Raw genomic sequence first — 25814 nt, 5'->3', positions numbered from 1 at the left:
TCTTCCATTGTTCTAGGAATTCCGCTTCAGTTTAAAAATGCTTCGGAACTCTTCCATTGTTCTCGGAATTCCGCTGACGTTTAAAAATGCGTCGGAACTCTTCCATTGTTCTCGGCATTCCGCTGACGTTTAAAAATGCTTCGGAACTCTTCCATTGTTCTCAGAATTCCGCTGAAGATCAAAAATGCTTCGGAACTCTTCCTTTGTTCTCGGAATTCCGCTGATGTTTAAAAATGCTTCGGAACTCTTCCACTGTTCTCGGAATTCCGCTGAAGTTTAAAAATGCTTCGGAACTCTTCCATTTTTCTCGGCATTCCGCTGACGTTTAAAAATGCTTCGGAACTCTTCCATTGTTCTCGGAATTCCGCTGATCTTTAAAAATGCGTCGGAACTCTTCCATTGCTCTCGAAATTCTGCTGAAGTTTAAAAATGCTTCGGAACTCTTCCATTGTTCTCGGAATTCCGCTGAAGATCAAAAATGCTTCGGAACTCTTCCTTTGTTCTCGGAATTCCGCTGATGTTTAAAAATGCTTCGGAACTCTTCCATTGTTCTCGGAATTCCGCTGAAGATCAAAAATGCTTCGGAACTCTTCCTTTGTTCTCGGAATTCCGCTGATGTTTAAAAATGCTTTGGAACTCTTCCACTGTTCTCGGAATTCCGCTGAAGTTTAAAAATGCTTCGGAACTCTTCCACTGTTCTCGGAATTCTGCTGAAGTTTAAAAATGCTTCGGAACACTTCCATTGTTCTGAGAATTCCGCTGACGTTTAAAAACGCTTCGGAACGCCTCCATTGTTCTCGGAATTCTGCTAAAGTTTAAAAATGCTTCGGAACTCTTCCATTGTTCTCGGAATTCCGCTGAAGTTTAAAAATGCGTCGGAACTCTTCCATTGTTCTCGGCATTCCCCTGACGTTTAAAAATGCTTCGGAACTCTTCCATTGTTCTCAGAATTCCGCTGAAGATCAAAAATGCTTCGGAACTCTTCCTTTGTTCTCGGAATTCCGCTGATGTTTAAAAATGCTTCGGAACTCTTCCACTGTTCTCGGAATTCCGCTGAAGTTTAAAAATGCTTCGGAACTCTTCCATTTTTCTCGGCATTCCGCTGACGTTTAAAAATGCTTCGGAACTCTTCCATTGTTCTCGGAATTCCGTTGACGTTTAAAAATGCGTCGGAACTCTTCCATTGTTCTCGGCATTCCGCTGACATTTAAAAATGCTTCGGAACTCTTCCATTGTTCTCGGAATTCCGCTGACGTTTAAAAATGCTTCGGAACTCTTCCACTGTTCTCGGAATTCTGCTGAAGTTTAAAAATGCTTCGGAACACTTCCATTGTTCTGAGAATTCCGCTGACGTTTAAAAACGCTTCGGAACGCCTCCATTGTTCTCGGAATTCTGCTAAAGTTTAAAAATGCTTCGGAACTCTTCCATTGTTCTCGGAATTCCGCTGAAGTTTAAAAATGCGTCGGAACTCTTCCATTGTTCTCGGCATTCCGCTGACGTTTAAAAATGCTTCGGAACTCTTCCATTGTTCTCAGAATTCCGCTGAAGATCAAAAATGCTTCGGAACTCTTCCTTTGTTCTCGGAATTCCGCTGATGTTTAAAAATGCTTCGGAACTCTTCCACTGTTCTCAGAATTCCGCTGAAGATCAAAAATGCTTCGGAACTCTTCCATTGTTCTCGGAATTCCGCTGACGTTTAAAAATGCTTCGGAACTCTTCCATTTTTCTCGGCATTCTGCTGACGTTTAAAAATGCTTCGGAACTCTTCCATTGTTCTCGGAATTCCGTTGACGTTTAAAAATGCGTCGGAACTCTTCCATTGTTCTCGGCATTCCGCTGACGTTTAAAAATGCTTCGGAACGCCTCCATTGTTCTCGGAATTCTGCTAAAGTTTAAACATGCTTCGGAACTCTTCCATTTTTCTCGGAATTCTGCTGAAGTTTAAAAATGCTTTGGAGCTCTTCCATTGTTCTGAGAATACTGCTGATGTTTAAAAATGCTTCGGAACTCTTCCATTGTTCTCGGAATTCCGCTGAAGTTAAAAATGCTTCGCAACTCTTCCATTTTTCTCGGAATTCTGCTGAAGTTTAAAAATGCTTCGGAACTCTTACATTGTTCTCGGAATTCCGCTGACCTTTAAAAATGCGTCGGAACTCTTCCATTGTTCTCAGAATTCTGCTGAAGTTTAAAAATGCTTCGGAACACTTCCATTGTTCTGAGAATTCCGCTGACGTTTAAAAATGCTTCGGAACACTTCCATTGTTCTGAGAATTCCGCTGACGTTTAAAAATGCATCAGAACTCTTCCATTGTTCTCGGCATTCCGCTGACGTTTAAAAATGCTTCGGAACTCTTCCATTGTTCTCGGAATTCCGCTGAAGATCAAAAATGCTTCGGAACTCTTCCTTTGTTCTCGGAATTCCGCTGACGTTTTAAAATGCGTCAGAACTCTTCCATTGTTCTCGGCATTCCGCTGACGTTTAAAAATGCTTCGGAACTCTTCCATTGTTCTCGGAATTCCGCTGAAGATCAAAAATGCTTCGGAACTCTTCCATTGTTCTCGGAATTCCGCTGACGTTTTAAAATGCGTCGGAACTCTTCCATTGTTCTCGGCATTCCGCTGACGTTTAAAAATGCTTCAGAACTCTTCCATTGTTCTCAGAATTCCGCTGAAGATCAAAAATGCTTCGGAACTCTTCCTTTGTTCTCGGAATTCCGCTGAAGTTTAAAAATGCTTCGGAACTCTTCCATTGTTCTCGGAATTCCGCTGACGTTTAAAAATGCGTCGGAACTCTTCCATTGTTCTCGGCATTCCGCTGACATTTAAAAATGCTTCGGAACTCTTCCATTGTTCTCGGAATTCCGCTGACGTTTAAAAATGCTTCGGAACTCTTCCATTTTTCTCGGCATTCCGCTGACGTTTAAAAATGCTTCGGAACTCTTCCATTGTTCTCGGAATTCCGTTGACGTTTAAAAATGCGTCGGAACTCTTCCATTGTTCTCGGCATTCCGCTGACATTTAAAAATGCTTCGGAACTCTTCCATTGTTCTCGGAATTCCGCTGACGTTTAAAAATGCGTCGGAACACTTCCATTGTTCTGAGAATTCCGCTGACGTTTAAAAATGCATCAGAACTCTTCCATTGTTCTCGGCATTCCGCTGACGTTTAAAAATGCTTCGGAACTCTTCCATTGTTCTCGGAATTCCGCTGAAGATCAAAAATGCTTCGGAACTCTTCCTTTGTTCTCGGAATTCCGCTGACGTTTAAAAATGCGTCGGAACTCTTCCATTGTTCTCGGCATTCCGCTGACATTTAAAAATGCTTCGGAACTCTTCCATTGTTCTCGGAATTCCGCTGACGTTTAAAAATGCGTCGGAACACTTCCATTGTTCTGAGAATTCCGCTGACGTTTAAAAATGCATCAGAACTCTTCCATTGTTCTCGGCATTCCGCTGACGTTTAAAAATGCTTCGGAACTCTTCCATTGTTCTCGGAATTCCGCTGAAGATCAAAAATGCTTCGGAACTCTTCCTTTGTTCTCGGAATTCCGCTGACGTTTAAAAATGCGTCGGAACTCTTCCATCGTTCTCGGCATTCCGCTGACGTTTAAAAATGCTTCGGAACTCTTCCATTGTTCTCGGAATTCCGCTGAAGATCAAAAATACTTCGGAACTCTTCCTTTGTTCTCGGAATTCTGCTGATGTTTAAAAATGCTTCGGAACTCTTCCACTGTTCTCGGAATTCCGCTGAAGTTTAAAAATGCTTCGGAACTCTTCCATTGTTCTTGGAATTCTGCTGAAGTTTAAAAATGCTTCGGAACACTTCCATTGTTCTGAGAATTTCGCTGACGTTTAAAAATGCTTCGGAACGCCTCCATTGTTCTCGGCATTCCGCTGACATTTAAAAATGCTTCGGAACTCTTCCATTGTTCTCGGAATTCCGCTGATGTTTAAAAATGCTTCGGAACTCTTCCACTGTTCTCGGAATTCCGCTGAAGTTTAAAAATGCTTCGGAACTCTTCCATTCTTCTCGGAATTCTGCTGAAGTTTAAAAATGCTTCGTAACACTTCCATTGTTCTGAGAATTCTGCTGACATTTAAAAATGCTTTGGAACTCTTCCATTTTTCTCGGAATTCCGCTGAAGTTTAAAAATGCTTCGGAACTCTTCCATTGTTCTAGGAATTCCGCTGCAGTTTAAAAATGCATCAGAACTCTTCCATTGTTCTCGGCATTCCGCTGACCTTTAAAAATGCTTCGGAACTCTTCCATTGTTCTCGGAATTCCGCTGAAGATCAAAAATGCTTCGGAACTCTTCCTTTGTTCTCGGAATTCCGCTGATGTTTAAAAATGCTTCGGAACTCTTCCACTGTTCTCGGAATTCTGCTGAAGTTTAAAAATGCTTCGGAACTCTTCCATTTTTCTCGGCATTCCGCTGACGTTTAAAAATGCTTCGGAACTCTTCCATTGTTCTCGGAATTCCGCTGACGTTTAAAAATGCTTCGGAACTCTTCCATTTTTCTCGGCATTCCGCTGACGTTTAAAAATGCTTCGGAACTCTTCCATTGTTCTCGGAATTCCGTTGACGTTTAAAAATGCGTCGGAACTCTTCCATTGTTCTCGGCATTCCGCTGACATTTAAAAATGCTTCGGAACTCTTCCATTGTTCTCGGAATTCCGCTGACGTTTAAAAATGCGTCGGAACACTTCCATTGTTCTGAGAATTCCGCTGACGTTTAAAAATGCATCAGAACTCTTCCATTGTTCTCGGCATTCCGCTGACGTTTAAAAATGCTTCGGAACTCTTCCATTGTTCTCGGAATTCCGCTGAAGATCAAAAATGCTTCGGAACTCTTCCATCGTTCTCGGCATTCCGCTGACGTTTAAAAATGCTTCGGAACTCTTCCATTGTTCTCGGAATTCCGCTGAAGATCAAAAATACTTCGGAACTCTTCCTTTGTTCTCGGAATTCTGCTGATGTTTAAAAATGCTTCGGAACTCTTCCACTGTTCTCGGAATTCCGCTGAAGTTTAAAAATGCTTCGGAACTCTTCCATTGTTCTTGGAATTCTGCTGAAGTTTAAAAATGCTTCGGAACACTTCCATTGTTCTGAGAATTTCGCTGACGTTTAAAAATGCTTCGGAACGCCTCCATTGTTCTCGGCATTCCGCTGACATTTAAAAATGCTTCGGAACTCTTCCATTGTTCTCGGCATTCCGCTGACGTTTAAAAATGCTTCGGAACTCTTCCATTGTTCTCGGCATTCCGCTGACGTTTAAAAATGCTTCGGAACTCTTCCATTGTTCTCGGAATTCCGTTGACGTTTAAAAATGCGTCGGAACTCTTCCATTGTTCTCGGCATTCCGCTGACATTTAAAAATGCTTCGGAACTCTTCCATTGTTCTCGGAATTCCGCTGACGTTTAAAAATGCGTCGGAACACTTCCATTGTTCTGAGAATTCCGCTGACGTTTAAAAATGCATCAGAACTCTTCCATTGTTCTCGGCATTCCGCTGACGTTTAAAAATGCTTCGGAACTCTTCCATTGTTCTCGGAATTCCGCTGAAGATCAAAAATGCTTCGGAACTCTTCCTTTGTTCTCGGAATTCCGCTGACGTTTAAAAATGCGTCGGAACTCTTCCATCGTTCTCGGCATTCCGCTGACGTTTAAAAATGCTTCGGAACTCTTCCATTGTTCTCGGAATTCCGCTGAAGATCAAAAATACTTCGGAACTCTTCCTTTGTTCTCGGAATTCTGCTGATGTTTAAAAATGCTTCGGAACTCTTCCACTGTTCTCGGAATTCCGCTGAAGTTTAAAAATGCTTCGGAACTCTTCCATTGTTCTTGGAATTCTGCTGAAGTTTAAAAATGCTTCGGAACTCTTCCATTGTTCTGAGAATTTCGCTGACGTTTAAAAATGCTTCGGAACGCCTCCATTGTTCTCGGCATTCCGCTGACATTTAAAAATGCTTCGGAACTCTTCCATTGTTCTCGGAATTCCGCTGATGTTTAAAAATGCTTCGGAACTCTTCCACTGTTCTCGGAATTCCGCTGAAGTTTAAAAATGCTTCGGAACTCTTCCATTCTTCTCGGAATTCTGCTGAAGTTTAAAAATGCTTCGTAACACTTCCATTGTTCTGAGAATTCTGCTGACATTTAAAAATGCTTTGGAACTCTTCCATTTTTCTCGGAATTCCGCTGAAGTTTAAAAATGCTTCGGAACTCTTCCATTGTTCTAGGAATTCCGCTGCAGTTTAAAAATGCATCAGAACTCTTCCATTGTTCTAGGAATTCCGCTTCAGTTTAAAAATGCTTCGGAACTCTTCCATTGTTCTCGGAATTCCGCTGACGTTTAAAAATGCGTCGGAACTCTTCCATTGTTCTCGGCATTCCGCTGACGTTTAAAAATGCTTCGGAACTCTTCCATTGTTCTCAGAATTCCGCTGAAGATCAAAAATGCTTCGGAACTCTTCCTTTGTTCTCGGAATTCCGCTGATGTTTAAAAATGCTTCGGAACTCTTCCACTGTTCTCGGAATTCCGCTGAAGTTTAAAAATGCTTCGGAACTCTTCCATTTTTCTCGGCATTCCGCTGACGTTTAAAAATGCTTCGGAACTCTTCCATTGTTCTCGGAATTCCGCTGATCTTTAAAAATGCGTCGGAACTCTTCCATTGCTCTCGAAATTCTGCTGAAGTTTAAAAATGCTTCGGAACTCTTCCATTGTTCTCGGAATTCCGCTGAAGATCAAAAATGCTTCGGAACTCTTCCTTTGTTCTCGGAATTCCGCTGATGTTTAAAAATGCTTCGGAACTCTTCCATTGTTCTCGGAATTCCGCTGAAGATCAAAAATGCTTCGGAACTCTTCCTTTGTTCTCGGAATTCCGCTGATGTTTAAAAATGCTTTGGAACTCTTCCACTGTTCTCGGAATTCCGCTGAAGTTTAAAAATGCTTCGGAACTCTTCCACTGTTCTCGGAATTCTGCTGAAGTTTAAAAATGCTTCGGAACACTTCCATTGTTCTGAGAATTCCGCTGACGTTTAAAAACGCTTCGGAACGCCTCCATTGTTCTCGGAATTCTGCTAAAGTTTAAAAATGCTTCGGAACTCTTCCATTGTTCTCGGAATTCCGCTGAAGTTTAAAAATGCGTCGGAACTCTTCCATTGTTCTCGGCATTCCGCTGACGTTTAAAAATGCTTCGGAACTCTTCCATTGTTCTCGGAATTCCGCTGAAGATCAAAAATGCTTCGGAACTCTTCCTTTGTTCTCGGAATTCCGCTGACGTTTAAAAATGCGTCGGAACTCTTCCATCGTTCTCGGCATTCCGCTGACGTTTAAAAATGCTTCGGAACTCTTCCATTGTTCTCGGAATTCCGCTGAAGATCAAAAATACTTCGGAACTCTTCCTTTGTTCTCGGAATTCTGCTGATGTTTAAAAATGCTTCGGAACTCTTCCACTGTTCTCGGAATTCCGCTGAAGTTTAAAAATGCTTCGGAACTCTTCCATTGTTCTTGGAATTCTGCTGAAGTTTAAAAATGCTTTGGAACACTTCCATTGTTCTGAGAATTTCGCTGACGTTTAAAAATGCTTCGGAACGCCTCCATTGTTCTCGGCATTCCGCTGACATTTAAAAATGCTTCGGAACTCTTCCATTGTTCTCGGCATTCCGCTGACGTTTAAAAATGCTTCGGAACTCTTCCATTGTTCTCGGCATTCCGCTGACGTTTAAAAATGCTTCGGAACTCTTCCATTGTTCTCGGAATTCCGTTGACGTTTAAAAATGCGTCGGAACTCTTCCATTGTTCTCGGCATTCCGCTGACATTTAAAAATGCTTCGGAACTCTTCCATTGTTCTCGGAATTCCGCTGACGTTTAAAAATGCGTCGGAACACTTCCATTGTTCTGAGAATTCCGCTGACGTTTAAAAATGCATCAGAACTCTTCCATTGTTCTCGGCATTCCGCTGACGTTTAAAAATGCTTCGGAACTCTTCCATTGTTCTCGGAATTCCGCTGAAGATCAAAAATGCTTCGGAACTCTTCCTTTGTTCTCGGAATTCCACTGACGTTTAAAAATGCGTCGGAACTCTTCCATCGTTCTCGGCATTCCGCTGACGTTTAAAAATGCTTCGGAACTCTTCCATTGTTCTCGGAATTCCGCTGAAGATCAAAAATACTTCGGAACTCTTCCTTTGTTCTCGGAATTCTGCTGATGTTTAAAAATGCTTCGGAACTCTTCCACTGTTCTCGGAATTCCGCTGACGTTTAAAAATGCGTCGGAACACTTCCATTGTTCTGAGAATTCCGCTGACGTTTAAAAATGCATCAGAACTCTTCCATTGTTCTCGGCATTCCGCTGACGTTTAAAAATGCTTCGGAACTCTTCCATTGTTCTCGGAATTCCGCTGAAGATCAAAAATGCTTCGGAACTCTTCCTTTGTTCTCGGAATTCCGCTGACGTTTAAAAATGCGTCGGAACTCTTCCATTGTTCTCGGCATTCCGCTGACATTTAAAAATGCTTCGGAACTCTTCCATTGTTCTCGGAATTCCGCTGACGTTTAAAAATGCGTCGGAACACTTCCATTGTTCTGAGAATTCCGCTGACGTTTAAAAATGCATCAGAACTCTTCCATTGTTCTCGGCATTCCGCTGACGTTTAAAAATGCTTCGGAACTCTTCCATTGTTCTCGGAATTCCGCTGAAGATCAAAAATGCTTCGGAACTCTTCCTTTGTTCTCGGAATTCCGCTGACGTTTAAAAATGCGTCGGAACTCTTCCATCGTTCTCGGCATTCCGCTGACGTTTAAAAATGCTTCGGAACTCTTCCATTGTTCTCGGAATTCCGCTGAAGATCAAAAATACTTCGGAACTCTTCCTTTGTTCTCGGAATTCTGCTGATGTTTAAAAATGCTTCGGAACTCTTCCACTGTTCTCGGAATTCCGCTGAAGTTTAAAAATGCTTCGGAACTCTTCCATTGTTCTTGGAATTCTGCTGAAGTTTAAAAATGCTTCGGAACACTTCCATTGTTCTGAGAATTTCGCTGACGTTTAAAAATGCTTCGGAACGCCTCCATTGTTCTCGGCATTCCGCTGACATTTAAAAATGCTTCGGAACTCTTCCATTGTTCTCGGAATTCCGCTGATGTTTAAAAATGCTTCGGAACTCTTCCACTGTTCTCGGAATTCCGCTGAAGTTTAAAAATGCTTCGGAACTCTTCCATTCTTCTCGGAATTCTGCTGAAGTTTAAAAATGCTTCGTAACACTTCCATTGTTCTGAGAATTCTGCTGACATTTAAAAATGCTTTGGAACTCTTCCATTTTTCTCGGAATTCCGCTGAAGTTTAAAAATGCTTCGGAACTCTTCCATTGTTCTAGGAATTCCGCTGCAGTTTAAAAATGCATCAGAACTCTTCCATTGTTCTCGGCATTCCGCTGACCTTTAAAAATGCTTCGGAACTCTTCCATTGTTCTCGGAATTCCGCTGAAGATCAAAAATGCTTCGGAACTCTTCCTTTGTTCTCGGAATTCCGCTGATGTTTAAAAATGCTTCGGAACTCTTCCACTGTTCTCGGAATTCTGCTGAAGTTTAAAAATGCTTCGGAACTCTTCCATTTTTCTCGGCATTCCGCTGACGTTTAAAAATGCTTCGGAACTCTTCCATTGTTCTCGGAATTCCGCTGACGTTTAAAAATGCTTCGGAACTCTTCCATTTTTCTCGGCATTCCGCTGACGTTTAAAAATGCTTCGGAACTCTTCCATTGTTCTCGGAATTCCGTTGACGTTTAAAAATGCGTCGGAACTCTTCCATTGTTCTCGGCATTCCGCTGACATTTAAAAATGCTTCGGAACTCTTCCATTGTTCTCGGAATTCCGCTGACGTTTAAAAATGCGTCGGAACACTTCCATTGTTCTGAGAATTCCGCTGACGTTTAAAAATGCATCAGAACTCTTCCATTGTTCTCGGCATTCCGCTGACGTTTAAAAATGCTTCGGAACTCTTCCATTGTTCTCGGAATTCCGCTGAAGATCAAAAATGCTTCGGAACTCTTCCATCGTTCTCGGCATTCCGCTGACGTTTAAAAATGCTTCGGAACTCTTCCATTGTTCTCGGAATTCCGCTGAAGATCAAAAATACTTCGGAACTCTTCCTTTGTTCTCGGAATTCTGCTGATGTTTAAAAATGCTTCGGAACTCTTCCACTGTTCTCGGAATTCCGCTGAAGTTTAAAAATGCTTCGGAACTCTTCCATTGTTCTTGGAATTCTGCTGAAGTTTAAAAATGCTTCGGAACACTTCCATTGTTCTGAGAATTTCGCTGACGTTTAAAAATGCTTCGGAACGCCTCCATTGTTCTCGGCATTCCGCTGACATTTAAAAATGCTTCGGAACTCTTCCATTGTTCTCGGCATTCCGCTGACGTTTAAAAATGCTTCGGAACTCTTCCATTGTTCTCGGCATTCCGCTGACGTTTAAAAATGCTTCGGAACTCTTCCATTGTTCTCGGAATTCCGTTGACGTTTAAAAATGCGTCGGAACTCTTCCATTGTTCTCGGCATTCCGCTGACATTTAAAAATGCTTCGGAACTCTTCCATTGTTCTCGGAATTCCGCTGACGTTTAAAAATGCGTCGGAACACTTCCATTGTTCTGAGAATTCCGCTGACGTTTAAAAATGCATCAGAACTCTTCCATTGTTCTCGGCATTCCGCTGACGTTTAAAAATGCTTCGGACATCTTCCATTGTTCTCGGAATTCCGCTGAAGATCAAAAATGCTTCGGAACTCTTCCTTTGTTCTCGGAATTCCGCTGACGTTTAAAAATGCGTCGGAACTCTTCCATCGTTCTCGGCATTCCGCTGACGTTTAAAAATGCTTCGGAACTCTTCCATTGTTCTCGGAATTCCGCTGAAGATCAAAAATACTTCGGAACTCTTCCTTTGTTCTCGGAATTCTGCTGATGTTTAAAAATGCTTCGGAACTCTTCCACTGTTCTCGGAATTCCGCTGAAGTTTAAAAATGCTTCGGAACTCTTCCATTGTTCTTGGAATTCTGCTGAAGTTTAAAAATGCTTCGGAACACTTCCATTGTTCTGAGAATTTCGCTGACGTTTAAAAATGCTTCGGAACGCCTCCATTGTTCTCGGCATTCCGCTGACATTTAAAAATGCTTCGGAACTCTTCCATTGTTCTCGGAATTCCGCTGATGTTTAAAAATGCTTCGGAACTCTTCCACTGTTCTCGGAATTCCGCTGAAGTTTAAAAATGCTTCGGAACTCTTCCATTCTTCTCGGAATTCTGCTGAAGTTTAAAAATGCTTCGTAACACTTCCATTGTTCTGAGAATTCTGCTGACATTTAAAAATGCTTTGGAACTCTTCCATTTTTCTCGGAATTCCGCTGAAGTTTAAAAATGCTTCGGAACTCTTCCATTGTTCTAGGAATTCCGCTGCAGTTTAAAAATGCATCAGAACTCTTCCATTGTTCTAGGAATTCCGCTTCAGTTTAAAAATGCTTCGGAACTCTTCCATTGTTCTCGGAATTCCGCTGACGTTTAAAAATGCGTCGGAACTCTTCCATTGTTCTCGGCATTCCGCTGACGTTTAAAAATGCTTCGGAACTCTTCCATTGTTCTCAGAATTCCGCTGAAGATCAAAAATGCTTCGGAACTCTTCCTTTGTTCTCGGAATTCCGCTGATGTTTAAAAATGCTTCGGAACTCTTCCACTGTTCTCGGAATTCCGCTGAAGTTTAAAAATGCTTCGGAACTCTTCCATTTTTCTCGGCATTCCGCTGACGTTTAAAAATGCTTCGGAACTCTTCCATTGTTCTCGGAATTCCGCTGATCTTTAAAAATGCGTCGGAACTCTTCCATTGCTCTCGAAATTCTGCTGAAGTTTAAAAATGCTTCGGAACTCTTCCATTGTTCTCGGAATTCCGCTGAAGATCAAAAATGCTTCGGAACTCTTCCTTTGTTCTCGGAATTCCGCTGATGTTTAAAAATGCTTCGGAACTCTTCCATTGTTCTCGGAATTCCGCTGAAGATCAAAAATGCTTCGGAACTCTTCCTTTGTTCTCGGAATTCCGCTGATGTTTAAAAATGCTTTGGAACTCTTCCACTGTTCTCGGAATTCCGCTGAAGTTTAAAAATGCTTCGGAACTCTTCCACTGTTCTCGGAATTCTGCTGAAGTTTAAAAATGCTTCGGAACACTTCCATTGTTCTGAGAATTCCGCTGACGTTTAAAAACGCTTCGGAACGCCTCCATTGTTCTCGGAATTCTGCTAAAGTTTAAAAATGCTTCGGAACTCTTCCATTGTTCTCGGAATTCCGCTGAAGTTTAAAAATGCGTCGGAACTCTTCCATTGTTCTCGGCATTCCGCTGACGTTTAAAAATGCTTCGGAACTCTTCCATTGTTCTCGGAATTCCGCTGAAGATCAAAAATGCTTCGGAACTCTTCCTTTGTTCTCGGAATTCCGCTGACGTTTAAAAATGCGTCGGAACTCTTCCATCGTTCTCGGCATTCCGCTGACGTTTAAAAATGCTTCGGAACTCTTCCATTGTTCTCGGAATTCCGCTGAAGATCAAAAATACTTCGGAACTCTTCCTTTGTTCTCGGAATTCTGCTGATGTTTAAAAATGCTTCGGAACTCTTCCACTGTTCTCGGAATTCCGCTGAAGTTTAAAAATGCTTCGGAACTCTTCCATTGTTCTTGGAATTCTGCTGAAGTTTAAAAATGCTTCGGAACACTTCCATTGTTCTGAGAATTTCGCTGACGTTTAAAAATGCTTCGGAACGCCTCCATTGTTCTCGGCATTCCGCTGACATTTAAAAATGCTTCGGAACTCTTCCATTGTTCTCGGCATTCCGCTGACGTTTAAAAATGCTTCGGAACTCTTCCATTGTTCTCGGCATTCCGCTGACGTTTAAAAATGCTTCGGAACTCTTCCATTGTTCTCGGAATTCCGTTGACGTTTAAAAATGCGTCGGAACTCTTCCATTGTTCTCGGCATTCCGCTGACATTTAAAAATGCTTCGGAACTCTTCCATTGTTCTCGGAATTCCGCTGACGTTTAAAAATGCGTCGGAACACTTCCATTGTTCTGAGAATTCCGCTGACGTTTAAAAATGCATCAGAACTCTTCCATTGTTCTCGGCATTCCGCTGACGTTTAAAAATGCTTCGGAACTCTTCCATTGTTCTCGGAATTCCGCTGAAGATCAAAAATGCTTCGGAACTCTTCCTTTGTTCTCGGAATTCCACTGACGTTTAAAAATGCGTCGGAACTCTTCCATCGTTCTGGGCATTCCGCTGACGTTTAAAAATGCTTCGGAACTCTTCCATTGTTCTCGGAATTCCGCTGAAGATCAAAAATACTTCGGAACTCTTCCTTTGTTCTCGGAATTCTGCTGATGTTTAAAAATGCTTCGGAACTCTTCCACTGTTCTCGGAATTCCGCTGAAGTTTAAAAATGCTTCGGAACTCTTCCATTGTTCTTGGAATTCTGCTGAAGTTTAAAAATGCTTCGGAAGACTTCCATTGTTCTGAGAATTTCGCTGACGTTTAAAAATGCTTCGGAACGCCTCCATTGTTCTCGGCATTCCGCTGACATTTAAAAATGCTTCGGAACTCTTCCATTGTTCTCGGAATTCCGCTGATGTTTAAAAATGCTTCGGAACTCTTCCACTGTTCTCGGAATTCCGCTGAAGTTTAAAAATGCTTCGGAACTCTTCCATTCTTCTCGGAATTCTGCTGAAGTTTAAAAATGCTTCGTAACACTTCCATTGTTCTGAGAATTCTGCTGACATTTAAAAATGCTTTGGAACTCTTCCATTTTTCTCGGAATTCCGCTGAAGTTTAAAAATGCTTCGGAACTCTTCCATTGTTCTAGGAATTCCGCTGCAGTTTAAAAATGCATCAGAACTCTTCCATTGTTCTAGGAATTCCGCTTCAGTTTAAAAATGCTTCGGAACTCTTCCATTGTTCTCGGAATTCCGCTGACGTTTAAAAATGCGTCGGAACTCTTCCATTGTTCTCGGCATTCCGCTGACGTTTAAAAATGCTTCGGAACTCTTCCATTGTTCTCAGAATTCCGCTGAAGATCAAAAATGCTTCGGAACTCTTCCTTTGTTCTCGGAATTCCGCTGATGTTTAAAAATGCTTCGGAACTCTTCCACTGTTCTCGGAATTCCGCTGAAGTTTAAAAATGCTTCGGAACTCTTCCATTTTTCTCGGCATTCCGCTGACGTTTAAAAATGCTTCGGAACTCTTCCATTGTTCTCGGAATTCCGCTGACCTTTAAAAATGCGTCGGAACTCTTCCATTGCTCTCGAAATTCTGCTGAAGTTTAAAAATGCTTCGGAACTCTTCCATTGTTCTCGGAATTCCGCTGAAGATCAAAAATGCTTCGGAACTCTTCCTTTGTTCTCGGAATTCCGCTGATGTTTAAAAATGCTTCGGAACTCTTCCATTGTTCTCGGAATTCCGCTGAAGTTTAAAAATGCTTCGGAACTCTTCCACTGTTCTCGGAATTCTGCTGAAGTTTAAAAATGCTTCGGAACACTTCCATTGTTCTGAGAATTCCGCTGACGTTTAAAAACGCTTCGGAACGCCTCCATTGTTCTCGGAATTCTGCTAAAGTTTAAAAATGCTTCGGAACTCTTCCATTGTTCTCGGAATTCCGCTGAAGTTTAAAAATGCGTCGGAACTCTTCCATTGTTCTCGGCATTCCGCTGACGTTTAAAAATGCTTCGGAACTCTTCCATTGTTCTCAGAATTCCGCTGAAGATCAAAAATGCTTCGGAACTCTTCCTTTGTTCTCGGAATTCCGCTGATGTTTAAAAATGCTTCGGAACTCTTCCACTGTTCTCGGAATTCCGCTGAAGTTTAAAAATGCTTCGGAACTCTTCCATTTTTCTCGGCTTTCCGCTGACGTTTAAAAATGCTTCGGAACTCTTCCATTGTTCTCGGAATTCCGCTGACCTTTAAAAATGCGTCGGAACTCTTCCATTGCTCTCGAAATTCTGCTGAAGTTTAAAAATGCTTCGGAACTCTTCCATTGTTCTCGGAATTCCGCTGAAGATCAAAAATGCTTCGGAACTCTTCCTTTGTTCTCGGAATTCCGCTGATGTTTAAAAATGCTTCGGAACTCTTCCATTGTTCTCGGAATTCCGCTGAAGATCAAAAATTCTTCGGAACTCTTCCTTTGTTCTCGGAATTCCGCTGATGTTTAAAAATGCTTTGGAACTCATCCACTGTTCTCGGAATTCCGCTGAAGTTTAAAAATGCTTCGGAACTCTTCCACTGTTCTCGGAATTCTGCTGAAGTTTAAAAATGCTTCGGAACACTTCCATTGTTCTGAGAATTCCGCTGACGTTTAAAAACGCTTCGGAACGCCTCCATTGTTCTCGGAATTCTGCTAAAGTTTAAAAATGCTTCGGAACTCTTCCATTGTTCTCGGAATTCCGCTGAAGTTTAAAAATGCGTTGGAACTCTTCCATTGTTCTCGGCATTCCGCTGACGTTTAAAAATGCTTCGGAACTCTTCCATTGTTCTCAGAATTCCGCTGAAGATCAAAAATGCTTCGGAACTCTTCCTTTGTTCTCGGAATTCCGCTGATGTTTAAAAATGCTTCGGAACTCTTCCACTGTTCTCGGAATTCCGCTGAAGTTTAAAAATGCTTCGGAACTCTTCCATTTTTCTCGGCATTCCGCTGACGTTTAAAAATGCTTCGGAACTCTTCCATTGTTCTCGGAATTCCGTTGACGTTTAAAAATGCGTCGGAACTCTTCCATTGTTCTCGGCATTCCGCTGACATTTAAAAATGCTTCGGAACTCTTCCATTGTTCTCGGAATTCCGCTGACGTTTAAAAATGCTTCGGAACTCTTCCACTGTTCTCGGAATTCTGCTGAAGTTTAAAAATGCTTCGGAACACTTCCATTGTTCTGAGAATTCCGCTGACGTTTAAAAACGCTTCGGAACGCCTCCATTGTTCTCGGAATTCTGCTAAAGTTTAAAAATGCTTCGGAACTCTTCCATTGTTCTCGGAATTCCGCTGAAGTTTAAAAATGCGTCGGAACTCTTCCATTGTTCTCGGCATTCCGCTGACGTTTAAAAATGCTTCGGAACTCTTCCATTGTTCTCAGAATTCCGCTGAAGATCAAAAATGCTTCGGAACTCTTCCTTTGTTCTCGGAATTCCGCTGATGTTTAAAAATGCTTCGGAACTCTTCCACTGTTCTCAGAATTCCGCTGAAGATCAAAAATGCTTCGGAACTCTTCCATTGTTCTCGGAATTCCGCTGACGTTTAAAAATGCTTCGGAACTCTTCCATTTTTCTCGGCATTCTGCTGACGTTTAAAAATGCTTCGGAACTCTTCCATTGTTCTCGGAATTCCGTTGACGTTTAAAAATGCGTCGGAACTCTTCCATTGTTCTCGGCATTCCGCTGACGTTTAAAAATGCTTCGGAACGCCTCCATTGTTCTCGGAATTCTGCTAAAGTTTAAAAATGCTTCGGAACTCTTCCATTTTTCTCGGAATTCTGCTGAAGTTTAAAAATGCTTTGGAGCTCTTCCATTGTTCTGAGAATACTGCTGATGTTTAAAAATGCTTCGGAACTCTTCCATTGTTCTCGGAATTCCGCTGAAGTTAAAAATGCTTCGCAACTCTTACATTTTTCTCGGAATTCTGCTGAAGTTTAAAAATGCTTCGGAACTCTTACATTGTTCTCGGAATTCCGCTGACCTTTAAAAATGCGTCGGAACTCTTCCATTGTTCTCAGAATTCTGCTGAAGTTTAAAAATGCTTCGGAACACTTCCATTGTTCTGAGAATTCCGCTGACGTTTAAAAATGCTTCGGAACACTTCCATTGTTCTGAGAATTCCGCTGACGTTTAAAAATGCATCAGAACTCTTCCATTGTTCTCGGCATTCCGCTGACGTTTAAAAATGCTTCGGAACTCTTCCATTGTTCTCGGAATTCCGCTGAAGATCAAAAATGCTTCGGAACTCTTCCTTTGTTCTCGGAATTCCGCTGATGTTTAAAAATGCTTCGGAACTCTTCCACTGTTCTCGGAATTCTGCTGAAGTTTAAAAATGCTTCGGAACTCTTCCATTGTTCTCGGAATTCCGCTGAAGTTTAAAAATGCTTCGGAACTCTTCCATTGTTCTCGGAATTCCGCTGACGTTTTAAAATGCGTCGGAACTCTTCCATTGTTCTCGGCATTCCGCTGACGTTTAAAAATGCTTCAGAACTCTTCCATTGTTCTCAGAATTCCGCTGAAGATCAAAAATGCTTCGGAACTCTTCCTTTGTTCTCGGAATTCCGCTGAAGTTTAAAAATGCTTCGGAACTCTTCCATTGTTCTCGGAATTCCGCTGACGTTTAAAAATGCGTCGGAACTCTTCCATTGTTCTCGGCATTCCGCTGACATTTAAAAATGCTTCGGAACTCTTCCATTGTTCTCGGAATTCCGCTGACGTTTAAAAATGCTTCGGAACTCTTCCATTTTTCTCGGCATTCCGCTGACGTTTAAAAATGCTTCGGAACTCTTCCATTGTTCTCGGAATTCCGTTGACGTTTAAAAATGCGTCGGAACTCTTCCATTGTTCTCGGCATTCCGCTGACATTTAAAAATGCTTCGGAACTCTTCCATTGTTCTCGGAATTCCGCTGACGTTTAAAAATGCGTCGGAACACTTCCATTGTTCTGAGAATTCCGCTGACGTTTAAAAATGCATCAGAACTCTTCCATTGTTCTCGGCATTCCGCTGACGTTTAAAAATGCTTCGGAACTCTTCCATTGTTCTCGGAATTCCGCTGAAGATCAAAAATGCTTCGGAACTCTTCCTTTGTTCTCGGAATTCCGCTGACGTTTAAAAATGCGTCGGAACTCTTCCATTGTTCTCGGCATTCCGCTGACATTTAAAAATGCTTCGGAACTCTTCCATTGTTCTCGGAATTCCGCTGACGTTTAAAAATGCGTCGGAACACTTCCATTGTTCTGAGAATTCCGCTGACGTTTAAAAATGCATCAGAACTCTTCCATTGTTCTCGGCATTCCGCTGACGTTTAAAAATGCTTCGGAACTCTTCCATTGTTCTCGGAATTCCGCTGAAGATCAAAAATGCTTCGGAACTCTTCCTTTGTTCTCGGAATTCCGCTGACGTTTAAAAATGCGTCGGAACTCTTCCATCGTTCTCGGCATTCCGCTGACGTTTAAAAATGCTTCGGAACTCTTCCATTGTTCTCGGAATTCCGCTGAAGATCAAAAATACTTCGGAACTCTTCCTTTGTTCTCGGAATTCTGCTGATGTTTAAAAATGCTTCGGAACTCTTCCACTGTTCTCGGAATTCCGCTGAAGTTTAAAAATGCTTCGGAACTCTTCCATTGTTCTTGGAATTCTGCTGAAGTTTAAAAATGCTTCGGAACACTTCCATTGTTCTGAGAATTTCGCTGACGTTTAAAAATGCTTCGGAACGCCTCCATTGTTCTCGGCATTCCGCTGACATTTAAAAATGCTTCGGAACTCTTCCATTGTTCTCGGAATTCCGCTGATGTTTAAAAATGCTTCGGAACTCTTCCACTGTTCTCGGAATTCCGCTGAAGTTTAAAAATGCTTCGGAACTCTTCCATTCTTCTCGGAATTCTGCTGAAGTTTAAAAATGCTTCGTAACACTTCCATTGTTCTGAGAATTCTGCTGACATTTAAAAATGCTTTGGAACTCTTCCATTTTTCTCGGAATTCCGCTGAAGTTTAAAAATGCTTCGGAACTCTTCCATTGTTCTAGGAATTCCGCTGCAGTTTAAAAATGCATCAGAACTCTTCCATTGTTCTAGGAATTCCGCTTCAGTTTAAAAATGCTTCGGAACTCTTCCATTGTTCTCGGAATTCCGTTGAAGTTTAAAAATGCTTTGGAACTCTTCCATTGTTCTCGGAATTCCGCTGAAGTTAAAAATGCTTCGGAACTGTTCCATTGTTCTCGGAATTCCGCTGAAGATTAAAAATGCTTCGGAACTCTTCCATTGTTCTCAGAATTCCGCTGACGTTTAAAAATGCTTCGGAACTCTTCCATTGTTCTCGGAATTCCGCTGACGTTTAAAAATGCGTCAGAACTCTTCCATTGTTCTCGGCATTCCGCTGACCTTTAAAAATGCTTCGGAACTCTTCCATTGTTCTCGGAATTCCGCTGAAGATCAAAAATGCTTCGGAACTCTTCCTTTGTTCTCGGAATTCCGCTGATGTTTAAAAATGCTTCGGAACTCTTCCACTGTTCTCGGAATTCTGCTGAAGTTTAAAAATGCTTCGGAACTCTTCCATTTTTCTCGGCATTCCGCTGACGTTTAAAAATGCTTCGGAACTCTTCCATTGTTCTCGGAATTCCGCTGACGTTTAAAAATGCTTCGGAACTCTTCCATTTTTCTCGGCATTCCGCTGACGTTTAAAAATGCTTCGGAACTCTTCCATTGTTCTCGGAATTCCGTTGACGTTTAAAAATGCGTCGGAACTCTTCCATTGTTCTCGGCATTCCGCTGACATTTAAAAATGTTTCGGAACTCTTCCATTGTTCTCGGAATTCCGCTGACGTTTAAAAATGCGTCGGAACACTTCCATTGTTCTGAGAATTCCGCTGACGTTTAAAAATGCATCAGAACTCTTCCATTGTTCTCGGCATTCCGCTGACGTTTAAAAATGCTTCGGAACTCTTCCATTGTTCTCGGAATTCCGCTGAAGATCAAAAATGCTTCGGAACTCTTCCTTTGTTCTCGGAATTCCGCTGACGTTTAAAAATGCGTCGGAACTCTTCCATCGTTCTCGGCATTCCGCTGACGTTTAAAAATGCTTCGGAACTCTTCCATTGTTCTCGGAATTCCGCTGAAGATCAAAAATACTTCGGAACTCTTCCTTTGTTCTCGGAATTCTGCTGATGTTTAAAAATGCTTCGGAACTCTTCCACTGTTCTCGGAATTCCGCTGAAGTTTAAAAATGCTTCGGAACTCTTCCATTGTTCTTGGAATTCTGCTGAAGTTTAAAAATGCTTCGGAACACTTCCATTGTTCTGAGAATTTCGCTGACATTTAAAAATGCTTCGGAACGCCTCCATTGTTCTCGGCATTCCGCTGACATTTAAAAATGCTTCGGAACTCTTCCATTGTTCTCGGCATTCCGCTGACGTTTAAAAATGCTTCGGAACTCTTCCATTGTTCTCGGCATTCCGCTGACGTTTAAAAATGCTTCGGAACTCTTCCATTGTTCTCGGAATTCCGTTGACGTTTAAAAATGCGTCGGAACTCTTCCATTGTTCTCGGCATTCCGCTGACATTTAAAAATGCTTCGGAACTCTTCCATTGTTCTCGGAATTCCGCTGACGTTTAAAAATGCGTCGGAACACTTCCATTGTTCTGAGAATTCCGCTGACGTTTAAAAATGCATCAGAACTCTTCCATTGTTCTCGGCATTCCGCTGACGTTTAAAAATGCTTCGGAACTCTTCCATTGTTCTCGGAATTCCGCTGAAGATCAAAAATGCTTCGGAACTCTTCCTTTGTTCTCGGAATTCCGCTGACGTTTAAAAATGCGTCGGAACTCTTCCATCGTTCTCGGCATTCCGCTGACGTTTAAAAATGCTTCGGAACTCTTCCATTGTTCTCGGAATTCCGCTGAAGATCAAAAATACTTCGGAACTCTTCCTTTGTTCTCGGAATTCTGCTGATGTTTAAAAATGCTTCGGAACTCTTCCACTGTTCTCGGAATTCCGCTGAAGTTTAAAAATGCTTCGGAACTCTTCCATTGTTCTTGGAATTCTGCTGAAGTTTAAAAATGCTTCGGAACACTTCCATTGTTCTGAGAATTTCGCTGACGTTTAAAAATGCTTCGGAACGCCTCCATTGTTCTCGGCATTCCGCTGACATTTAAAAATGCTTCGGAACTCTTCCATTGTTCTCGGAATTCCGCTGATGTTTAAAAATGCTTCGGAACTCTTCCACTGTTCTCGGAATTCCGCTGAAGTTTAAAAATGCTTCGGAACTCTTCCATTCTTCTCGGAATTCTGCTGAAGTTTAAAAATGCTTCGTAACACTTCCATTGTTCTGAGAATTCTGCTGACATTTAAAAATGCTTTGGAACTCTTCCATTTTTCTCGGAATTCCGCTGAAGTTTAAAAATGCTTCGGAACTCTTCCATTGTTCTAGGAATTCCGCTGCAGTTTAAAAATGCATCAGAACTCTTCCATTGTTCTAGGAATTCCGCTTCAGTTTAAAAATGCTTCGGAACTCTTCCATTGTTCTCGGAATTCCGCTGACGTTTAAAAATGCGTCGGAACTCTTCCATTGTTCTCGGCATTCCGCTGACGTTTAAAAATGCTTCGGAACTCTTCCATTGTTCTCAGAATTCCGCTGAAGATCAAAAATGCTTCGGAACTCTTCCTTTGTTCTCGGAATTCCGCTGATGTTTAAAAATGCTTCGGAACTCTTCCACTGTTCTCGGAATTCCGCTGAAGTTTAAAAATGCTTCGGAACTCTTCCATTTTTCTCGGCATTCCGCTGACGTTTAAAAATGCTTCGGAACTCTTCCATTGTTCTCGGAATTCCGCTGATCTTTAAAAATGCGTCGGAACTCTTCCATTGCTCTCGAAATTCTGCTGAAGTTTAAAAATGCTTCGGAACTCTTCCATTGTTCTCGGAATTCCGCTGAAGATCAAAAATGCTTCGGAACTCTTCCTTTGTTCTCGGAATTCCGCTGATGTTTAAAAATGCTTCGGAACTCTTCCATTGTTCTCGGAATTCCGCTGAAGATCAAAAATGCTTCGGAACTCTTCCTTTGTTCTCGGAATTCCGCTGATGTTTAAAAATGCTTTGGAACTCTTCCACTGTTCTCGGAATTCCGCTGAAGTTTAAAAATGCTTCGGAACTCTTCCACTGTTCTCGGAATTCTGCTGAAGTTTAAAAATGCTTCGGAACACTTCCATTGTTCTGAGAATTCCGCTGACGTTTAAAAACGCTTCGGAACGCCTCCATTGTTCTCGGAATTCTGCTAAAGTTTAAAAATGCTTCGGAACTCTTCCATTGTTCTCGGAATTCCGCTGAAGTTTAAAAATGCGTCGGAACTCTTCCATTGTTCTCGGCATTCCGCTGACGTTTAAAAATGCTTCGGAACTCTTCCATTGTTCTCGGAATTCCGCTGAAGATCAAAAATGCTTCGGAACTCTTCCTTTGTTCTCGGAATTCCGCTGACGTTTAAAAATGCGTCGGAACTCTTCCATCGTTCTCGGCATTCCGCTGACGTTTAAAAATGCTTCGGAACTCTTCCATTGTTCTCGGAATTCCGCTGAAGATCAAAAATACTTCGGAACTCTTCCTTTGTTCTCGGAATTCTGCTGATGTTTAAAAATGCTTCGGAACTCTTCCACTGTTCTCGGAATTCCGCTGAAGTTTAAAAATGCTTCGGAACTCTTCCATTGTTCTTGGAATTCTGCTGAAGTTTAAAAATGCTTCGGAACACTTCCATTGTTCTGAGAATTTCGCTGACGTTTAAAAATGCTTCGGAACGCCTCCATTGTTCTCGGCATTCCGCTGACATTTAAAAATGCTTCGGAACTCTTCCATTGTTCTCGGCATTCCGCTGACGTTTAAAAATGCTTCGGAACTCTTCCATTGTTCTCGGCATTCCGCTGACGTTTAAAAATGCTTCGGAACTCTTCCATTGTTCTCGGAATTCCGTTGACGTTTAAAAATGCGTCGGAACTCTTCCATTGTTCTCGGCATTCCGCTGACATTTAAAAATGCTTCGGAACTCTTCCATTGTTCTCGGAATTCCGCTGACGTTTAAAAATGCGTCGGAACACTTCCATTGTTCTGAGAATTCCGCTGACGTTTAAAAATGCATCAGAACTCTTCCATTGTTCTCGGCATTCCGCTGACGTTTAAAAATGCGTCGGAACTCTTCCATCGTTCTCGGCATTCCGCTGACGTTTAAAAATGCTTCGGAACTCTTCCATTGTTCTCGGAATTCCGCTGAAGATCAAAAATACTTCGGAACTCTTCCTTTGTTCTCGGAATTCTGCTGATGTTTAAAAATGCTTCGGAACTCTTCCACTGTTCTCGGAATTCCGCTGAAGTTTAAAAATGCTTCGGAACTCTTCCATTGTTCTTGGAATTCTGCTGAAGTTTAAAAATGCTTCGGAAGACTTCCATTGTTCTGAGAATTTCGCTGACGTTTAAAAATGCTTCGGAACGCCTCCATTGTTCTCGGCATTCCGCTGACATTTAAAAATGCTTCGGAACTCTTCCATTGTTCTCGGAATTCCGCTGATGTTTAAAAATGCTTCGGAACTCTTCCACTGTTCTCGGAATTCCGCTGAAGTTTAAAAATGCTTCGGAACTCTTCCATTCTTCTCGGAATTCTGCTGAAGTTTAAAAATGCTTCGTAACACTTCCATTGTTCTGAGAATTCTGCTGACATTTAAAAATGCTTTGGAACTCTTCCATTTTTCTCGGAATTCCGCTGAAGTTTAAAAATGCTTCGGAACTCTTCCATTGTTCTAGGAATTCCGCTGCAGTTTAAAAATGCATCAGAACTCTTCCATTGTTCTAGGAATTCCGCTTCAGTTTAAAAATGCTTCGGAACTCTTCCATTGTTCTCGGAATTCCGCTGACGTTTAAAAATGCGTCGGAACTCTTCCATTGTTCTCGGCATTCCGCTGACGTTTAAAAATGCTTCGGAACTCTTCCATTGTTCTCAGAATTCCGCTGAAGATCAAAAATGCTTCGGAACTCTTCCTTTGTTCTCGGAATTCCGCTGATGTTTAAAAATGCTTCGGAACTCTTCCATTGTTCTCGGAATTCCGCTGAAGATCAAAAATGCTTCGGAACTCTTCCTTTGTTCTCGGAATTCCGCTGATGTTTAAAAATGCTTTGGAACTCTTCCACTGTTCTCGGAATTCCGCTGAAGTTTAAAAATGCTTCGGAACTCTTCCACTGTTCTCGGAATTCTGCTGAAGTTTAAAAATGCTTCGGAACACTTCCATTGTTCTGAGAATTCCGCTGACGTTTAAAAACGCTTCGGAACGCCTCCATTGTTCTCGGAATTCTGCTAAAGTTTAAAAATGCTTCGGAACTCTTCCATTGTTCTCGGAATTCCGCTGAAGTTTAAAAATGCGTCGGAACTCTTCCATTGTTCTCGGCATTCCGCTGACGTTTAAAAATGCTTCGGAACTCTTCCATTGTTCTCGGAATTCCGCTGAAGATCAAAAATACTTCGGAACTCTTCCTTTGTTCTCGGAATTCTGCTGATGTTTAAAAATGCTTCGGAACTCTTCCACTGTTCTCGGAATTCCGCTGAAGTTTAAAAATGCTTCGGAACTCTTCCATTGTTCTTGGAATTCTGCTGAAGTTTAAAAATGCTTCGGAACACTTCCATTGTTCTGAGAATTTCGCTGACGTTTAAAAATGCTTCGGAACGCCTCCATTGTTCTCGGCATTCCGCTGACATTTAAAAATGCTTCGGAACTCTTCCATTGTTCTCGGAATTCCGCTGATGTTTAAAAATGCTTCGGAACTCTTCCACTGTTCTCGGAATTCCGCTGAAGTTTAAAAATGCTTCGGAACTCTTCCATTCTTCTCGGAATTCTGCTGAAGTTTAAAAATGCTTCGTAACACTTCCATTGTTCTGAGAATTCTGGTGACATTTAAAAATGCTTTGGAACTCTTCCATTTTTCTCGGAATTCCGCTGAAGTTTAAAAATGCTTCGGAACTCTTCCATTGTTCTAGGAATTCCGCTGCAGTTTAAAAATGCATCAGAACTCTTCCATTGTTCTAGGAATTCCGCTTCAGTTTAAAAATGCTTCGGAACTCTTCCATTGTTCTCGGAATTCCGTTGAAGTTTAAAAATGCTTTGGAACTCTTCCATTGTTCTCGGAATTCCGCTGAAGTTAAAAATGCTTCGGAACTGTTCCATTGTTCTCGGAATTCCGCTGAAGATTAAAAATGCTTCGGAACTCTTCCATTGTTCTCAGAATTCCGCTGACGTTTAAAAATGCTTCGGAACTCTTCCATTGTTCTCGGAATTCCGCTGACGTTTAAAAATGCGTCAGAACTCTTCCATTGTTCTCGGCATTCCGCTGACCTTTAAAAATGCTTCGGAACTCTTCCATTGTTCTCGGAATTCCGCTGAAGATCAAAAATGCTTCGGAACTCTTCCTTTGTTCTCGGAATTCCGCTGATGTTTAAAAATGCTTCGGAACTCTTCCACTGTTCTCGGAATTCTGCTGAAGTTTAAAAATGCTTCGGAACTCTTCCATTTTTCTCGGCATTCCGCTGACGTTTAAAAATGCTTCGGAACTCTTCCATTGTTCTCGGAATTCCGCTGACGTTTAAAAATGCTTCGGAACTCTTCCATTTTTCTCGGCATTCCGCTGACGTTTAAAAATGCTTCGGAACTCTTCCATTGTTCTCGGAATTCCGCTGAAGATCAAAAATGCTTCGGAACTCTTCCTTTGTTCTCGGAATTCCACTGACGTTTAAAAATGCGTCGGAACTCTTCCATCGTTCTCGGCATTCCGCTGACGTTTAAAAATGCTTCGGAACTCTTCCATTGTTCTCGGAATTCCGCTGAAGATCAAAAATACTTCGGAACTCTTCCTTTGTTCTCGGAATTCTGCTGATGTTTAAAAATGCTTCGGAACTCTTCCACTGTTCTCGGAATTCCGCTGAAGTTTAAAAATGCTTCGGAACTCTTCCATTGTTCTTGGAATTCTGCTGAAGTTTAAAAATGCTTCGGAACACTTCCATTGTTCTGAGAATTTCGCTGACGTTTAAAAATGCTTC

The sequence above is a fragment of the Phyllobates terribilis genome, unplaced genomic scaffold (genome assembly GCF_046119375.1).
Source record: "Phyllobates terribilis strain yellow unplaced genomic scaffold, ASM4611937v1 Scaffold_2__4_contigs__length_985480577, whole genome shotgun sequence".
Lineage (NCBI taxonomy): Eukaryota > Metazoa > Chordata > Amphibia > Anura > Dendrobatidae > Phyllobates > Phyllobates terribilis.
Note: the sequence above shows the minus strand (reverse complement) of the source record.